The 6000-nt window shown below is 48.6% G+C and overlaps 1 protein-coding gene across 4 annotated transcripts in view; it reads right to left on the reverse strand.

Moving 5' to 3' along the window:
• RFX3 (regulatory factor X3) overlaps positions 1–2203 on the reverse strand; it is a 126080-nt gene extending 123877 nt beyond the window's left edge. For 2 of the 4 annotated variants that reach the window (XM_038170243.2, XM_038170242.2), the window contains exon 1: positions 1903–2203. The gene's annotated coding sequence lies outside the window, so the exon portion shown is untranslated. The remainder of the gene's footprint in view (positions 1–1902) is intronic. The other 2 variants (XM_038170241.2, XM_072031664.1) reach the window with 2 other exon arrangements.
• Positions 2204–6000: the final 3797 nt, after the last annotated feature.

Genomic DNA, 6000 nt, shown 5'->3' on the forward strand with positions numbered 1-6000 from the left:
ACATACATTATCTGACTTGATACTCACACTGAATATTCTTAATATCTTTCAGTCGTATTTCAAAGCACTATCTAGAAAGTTAGCTCTTAACAGTTTCCTCTTGAATAAAATAAAAAGATGACAATGTAGATGCCTTTGGTCATCACCCAAAACAATTTATTTTCTACTTTATTTTTTTTTCTCTTGAATGTCTCGGAGGCCAAATATGTAAAGAGCCAGTACACCTTACCTCAAGATATATTAATATCAACATAAAATGTTGATAGCAACTTGGAAGAATTGATGCTGTCACATTTACTGCCAGTTCCAATGCCAGATAAAACAACATATTCTTGTTAAATTTTGACAAAAACCATTGGGTTTTATGAAGGGCTCCTCTAGAGATATACAAATAGAAAAAGTATATACACAATTACATTGTGGGGTTTTAATTAAAAACAAGAACATTGTTTTGATTAAGCTTCTTCCTAGCAGTTTAACTAAATAAAGCAATACGGAAATAAGTAAGTCATCACTTCAAAAAAAGAAAAAAGCCTGCCACACCGACAGGTGATTTGACATGTTAAGGAAGAGAGTGCAATGGGCTATAGAGATGCTAAAAGAGAATTTCATTGCCATAATAGATACCAAAAATAGACTTTATCCTAAATATTTCTGAAGTGTATAAAGTATGATTTTCTGACAATGGCAAAACAAATCTTTATATGTTAATAAGCAACCACAAAAACAGATTAATAGAACAAGCATTTTGCATGGAAAAAAAAAAAAGAAGAAAAGCACGCTCATTTATAACAAAATTTCTAGTTCAACCCCTTGAGAGGTTAAAAGATGCCTCTTCCCTTCTTCCCCAAGAATCCTCCTGAAATACAGTCGCTATAAGAGAAATCACAAAGACTTATTTTTTTTATCCCACAGCTTCTTCGTACACAAACTTGAAGTGGCAGTGAAATATCTTGGATTTCCTTCATTGTGGAGAGTCTAAGGAAGATCAAATAGACCCTCTCCACATGAACATAACTCACTATGAATGAACTAGATCTACAAAGGCACTGTTCCATACGACACGAGCGGTATAAAAGCATCATTATAGTAATAATAATAATGACTAACAGAAGGACTGCCATAAGGAAAAAAACCTGTGACTGTATGTTTGTATTGGTGGGGGTATCGGATAAACGGGAAAACACCTCACAAAACAAAGAAAATACAGCGTACCCTAAAACAAGAAGCAACATTAATTACGAATGAAAGAAAAAGGCAAAAAGCTGGGCTCCAGAAAGCACGGAAAGCGACTGATAGCACAGGAGTATCGTTAAAAGACATCGTCGGAAGTTCACAAACATCTGCATCTCCAGCAGCCACCCGAACCAGAACAAGGCCCCTACAAGTGCGAGCAGAAACACCCCCTGCCTCTCGGCGTGCTCCTGGCCGCTTCTCCCACCCCCCCCCCACCAACCCCCCTTCCCCGGGTTTTGCTGATTTTTTTTAATTTTTTTTTCCTCCTTCGCGTACTTAAAACTACACCATCTCGATTGTGTCCGAAGCCTCGCCTCCCTCCCCCCCCCCTCCGCATCCCCGCGATGCTCCGGGCGCTCCCCGCAGCGTGCCGCCGACCCCAGCCTCGCTCCCCCGACCCAGGGCCACCCCATCCCCGCCGACCCCCCCCCTCCCCTCCCTTCCCCTCCAAACCCTCCCCGCAGCGCTCTCCTCGCACCCAGGGGCGGCGGGGCCGGGCCGGGCCGTGCCGGGCCGGGGCAGGCGGCGGAGGGGGGGGGGAGCGGCGGGGATCCCGGCGGAGCGTCCCCGGCCCGGATGCTGCGAGGCCGGCTGTGGGCAGGCAGCGGCTGCGGGAGGCAGCGCGGAGGGCAGGAGGGCCGGCGTGCGGCCGCCGGGCATATTCACCTGGGCTGAGGCGGGCTGCGGCGGCGGCGGCGTCCCCGCTGTCGTCGGTGCCGGAGGTGGCGGCGGCTGCTGCCGCGGTGGCGGTGGCGGCGGTGCCGGCGGCGGTGGTGCTGGTGGTGGTGGTGGTGGCTGTGGTGGTGGTTGTTGTTGTTGTTGTTGCGGGTGACGGCGAGGAAGGGGGTGAGGACGGGGGTGAGGAGCGGCAGGAGGTGGAGGAGGAGCAGGAGAGGAGCGGTTGTTGTTGATGGGTAACAGTCGCCAGGACTACGGTGACTATGGCGCTTGATTCACAAGGCAACGGTTGCTATAACTCACAAAAGGGAGAGCGAGCGAGGGAGGAGGAGGCGGCGGCCCAGGCGGAGAGGCCCGGAAGAGGCGGGGCCGGCCCTGACTGACGGCGCCGGGACGGGCGGGGGCACCTCCCCCCCTCCCCCCCCACACCCACCCCTCCCCTCCCCTCCCCTCCCCGGGGCTGGGCGCGGGCACGCGCCTCCCGCCGCCGCCGCCGCCGCGCGGGCACGCGCAGGGCCGGCGGGCGAGGAACGGCGGCGGCGGCGGCGGGCCCGTGGCCTGGGGCGTGTCCGCGCGGGGGCCGCCCGGGGCCGCCCGACGCCACATCCGGCGGGCGGGGAGGAGGAGCCCGGCCCCGGCGCGCTGCCCGCCGCGGGGGTCGCGCCGCGCCCGCCGCAGGCTGAGGGGGCTGCTGCCGGCCGGCCGCGCAGGAAGTTAACGCCCGGCGGCGGCCGCTCCCCACGCCCCCCCCCCCCTTCCCCTCCTCCACCCCCTCCTCCTCACCCCCCAAAAAATGGCAGCGAGGGGCCGGCGGCGGTGGGGGAGCTGTCCGGCTGCCGCCATCTTAAAGGTGGGAGGGCCGGCGGCGGTGGCGGCTGTGCCTCCCGTGGGGCCGGGGCGGCCGCGGCTCCCGGCGCCCTGTGCCCTGTGCCCCCTGCGCCCCCGCTGCTGTGGGGTGTGGGTGCTTGGGGGGCGGCGGCGCGGAGCTCTGGGCGGTTTTTGGCTGGGTGCGGTGCCCGCGCCGCTGACGGCCGCTGCTCCGTGGGTCTGTGGCCCCGGCACGTCCCCGCCTGCCGCTCGAGTGACTGCACAGCCCGTGACCGCTCCTGCCATCTGTGTCGCCAGCAGCGCTTGGCCGTAATCGGCCGAAAGCCGAGGATGCGCTCTCTTCACAAGCTCCTACTTGCTGTGCAATATCCCCGCATCTGTCTACGGCTCGTATATATACATGCTTTGACAGTCTTTGACACCTTTTTATCATACCTTTTTATCATAAGCACCTCATACTTGTCTCAAACTCTACAATTACTCAATTACACAACTCCCTACAAATTGCCCTTGTGTACCAAACAAGCGTTTTCAAGCCATTAATAGATTTACTGTGATTTTCAAGGCGCCATGTAACCATCATTATAGCTCCCTGTTATCATTTTTAACAACTATCTACAAAAAAATTACTAGAATAACTGTAAATATGTAAAAAAAATAAATACTGAATTGACAGAGCTGTAAGTATATCAGAACAATCTTGAATCACAAAACGCATTTTTACAAGTGAAACTACTACTTCCTACTGGGGAACCTAATCTTTCTGAGCTGCCAAACTAGTAGCTGCTCGGTAGGATCTTTATTTAGCCTCTGTGAATCTCTGGGTGACTATAGAGCTTGCATTCACTCACCTGCAACAGTAGCTTTGAGATATAAGCATAAAGAGTTAATAAACATAGCATGGCATTCAAATAGTTCATGTGAAGGAAAATTAATGTAAATAAACATCTCTCACCCTATCTATCCAGCAAATGCTAGCAGTTTGGTTTAGCTGGTAATACACTGAAAGTTTTGAGGATTTCTGTTTCCATTGAATCTAAGTTTCATGTGAACAATGTAAAGGGCCAATGACATTATTGGACAGCAAGTAATAATTCCAAGAAAAAAAAAATGTTGCTAGAAGGATCTGACTAATTCCATAATGTTTACCAACTTTTCATCCACTCCATGATGGTAAAGATCTCAAGAATTTTACATCTTGGTACATTACTGACCATTCTGTTCTGTCAGTTGTTGTTCCCATGCTTATTTCTTTTGCAAGATGAACAGGGTGACCTGTCATAACGTTGAAGGATAAAAGCACAGGGCTGTTGGTTTACATTCTCAAATCATGGAACTTTACATTTCTGTCCTCGATGAAGGAACAAATCAAACTTATTTCAGGCTTTGGCACAATTTAAAATATACATGTATATATATCACTATCCTTGAGTTAATATGTTTGCAGAATATTTTAGTCTATACTAACACCTCAGTCTATAATGACATAATCACTTGCTGTGGCAGAAGGAGGGTAGTAGCTTCTTTTGTTGCTGGGAAACTATGGAATCACTTCAGTATTTTGACCCTTACATGTATGAAATCAATTTGCAGAAAAATCCACATTGATCAGTCAGGGCCTAATAGAAACTGAAGTTTTGTGTCAAATCATTGCAAATACATATATACAGATTTTTCTCTCAAAATTTAGAATTATTTTTTTATCAAAGAACACCTCACACTTAATGTCTTAATATTTTTAGAAATTAGCTTTTTTTTCCCCCGAACTTGACAATGTTACACATTTCTACATAATCACTAGAAACATAGATCACTTCATACAACTGCTGTAACTAATGACAGTATTAAATAACCTGCCAAATTGAAATATGAAATGTCAACTCATTCAAAGTTGTTTTATTATTAGAAGTATCATACTTTATGTTTGGATGCAAAGTACTCTGTATTCCACAAAATAATTTGTGCCTTCTCTTGTGGGCAAGTAACAATCAAAATAATCCAAGTTTTTCAACACTGAACTAAAACAGGATTAGACAGAAGTCACCTACACTTTGAAAAACATCACATTTTGTTATGAAAATAAAAACATTAACATCTCTGGAAAATATTTGGTTTCATACGCAGAAATTTTAGTGAAATTACTTATGTAGAGAAGAGTAAGCCTCCATAATCCAAGAGGAAATGGTTAGAGACCTCCTTGGACACACTAAAGGCTATGGGGCCAGATGGGATCCACCCAAGTGTACTGAGGGAGCTGGCAGAAGTATTCACCTAGCCACTTTCCATCATTTATCAGCTGTCCTGGCTATCCAGAGAAGTCCCAGTTGACTGGAGGCTAGCAAGTGTGATGCCCATCTACAAGAAGGACTGGAAAGAGGACCTGGGGGGACTACAGGCTTGTCAGTCTGACTTCTGTGCTTGGGAAGGTTATGGAGCAGATCATCCTGAGTGCCCCACCACATGGCACATACAGGACAACCATGTGATCAGGCCCATTCAGCATGGATTTATCAAAGGCACATCCTGCTTAATGAACCTGATCTTTTACGACAAGGTGATGCACTCAGTGAATGAGGGAACGTCTGTGGATGTTGTCTACCTAGGCAAAAAATGCTAGTAAAGCTTTTGACACTGTTTTCCATAGCATTCTCCTGGAGAAGCTGTCTGCTCATGGATTGGATGAGTGTATGTTTAGCTGGGTTTAAGACAAACAAACAAACAAACAAACAAAACCACTCTGGGTGGCAGAGCCCAAAGAGTTGTGGTGAATGGAGTTAAATCCAGTTGGAGGCCAGTCACTAGTAGTGTCCCCTAGGGCTGAATACTGGAGTCAGTTATCTTCAATATCTTTATCAATGATCTGTTTGAGGGGACCGAGTGCACCCTCAGTAGGTTTGCAGATGACACCAAGTAGGGCATACTGTTGATCTGGTTGAAAGTAGCAAGGGTCTACTGAGAGGTCTGGATAGGTTGTTCTCATGAACCAAGGCCAACTGCATGAGGTTCAGCTAAGCTAAGTGCTGGGTCCTGCACTTGGGGCACACCAACCCCACGCAATGCTACAGGCTGGGTAAAGAGTGGCTGGAAAGCTGCCCAGTGGGACCTGGGGTTATTGGTCAATAGCTGGCTGAATATGGGCCAGCAGTGTACCCACGTGGCCAAGAAGACCAACAGCATCCTGGTTTGTATCAGGAATAGCGTGGTCAGCAGGACTAGGGAAGTGATTGTCCCCCTGTACTCTGCTCTGGTGAGGCCATA

The sequence above is a fragment of the Anas platyrhynchos genome, chromosome Z (genome assembly GCF_047663525.1).
Source record: "Anas platyrhynchos isolate ZD024472 breed Pekin duck chromosome Z, IASCAAS_PekinDuck_T2T, whole genome shotgun sequence".
Lineage (NCBI taxonomy): Eukaryota > Metazoa > Chordata > Aves > Anseriformes > Anatidae > Anas > Anas platyrhynchos.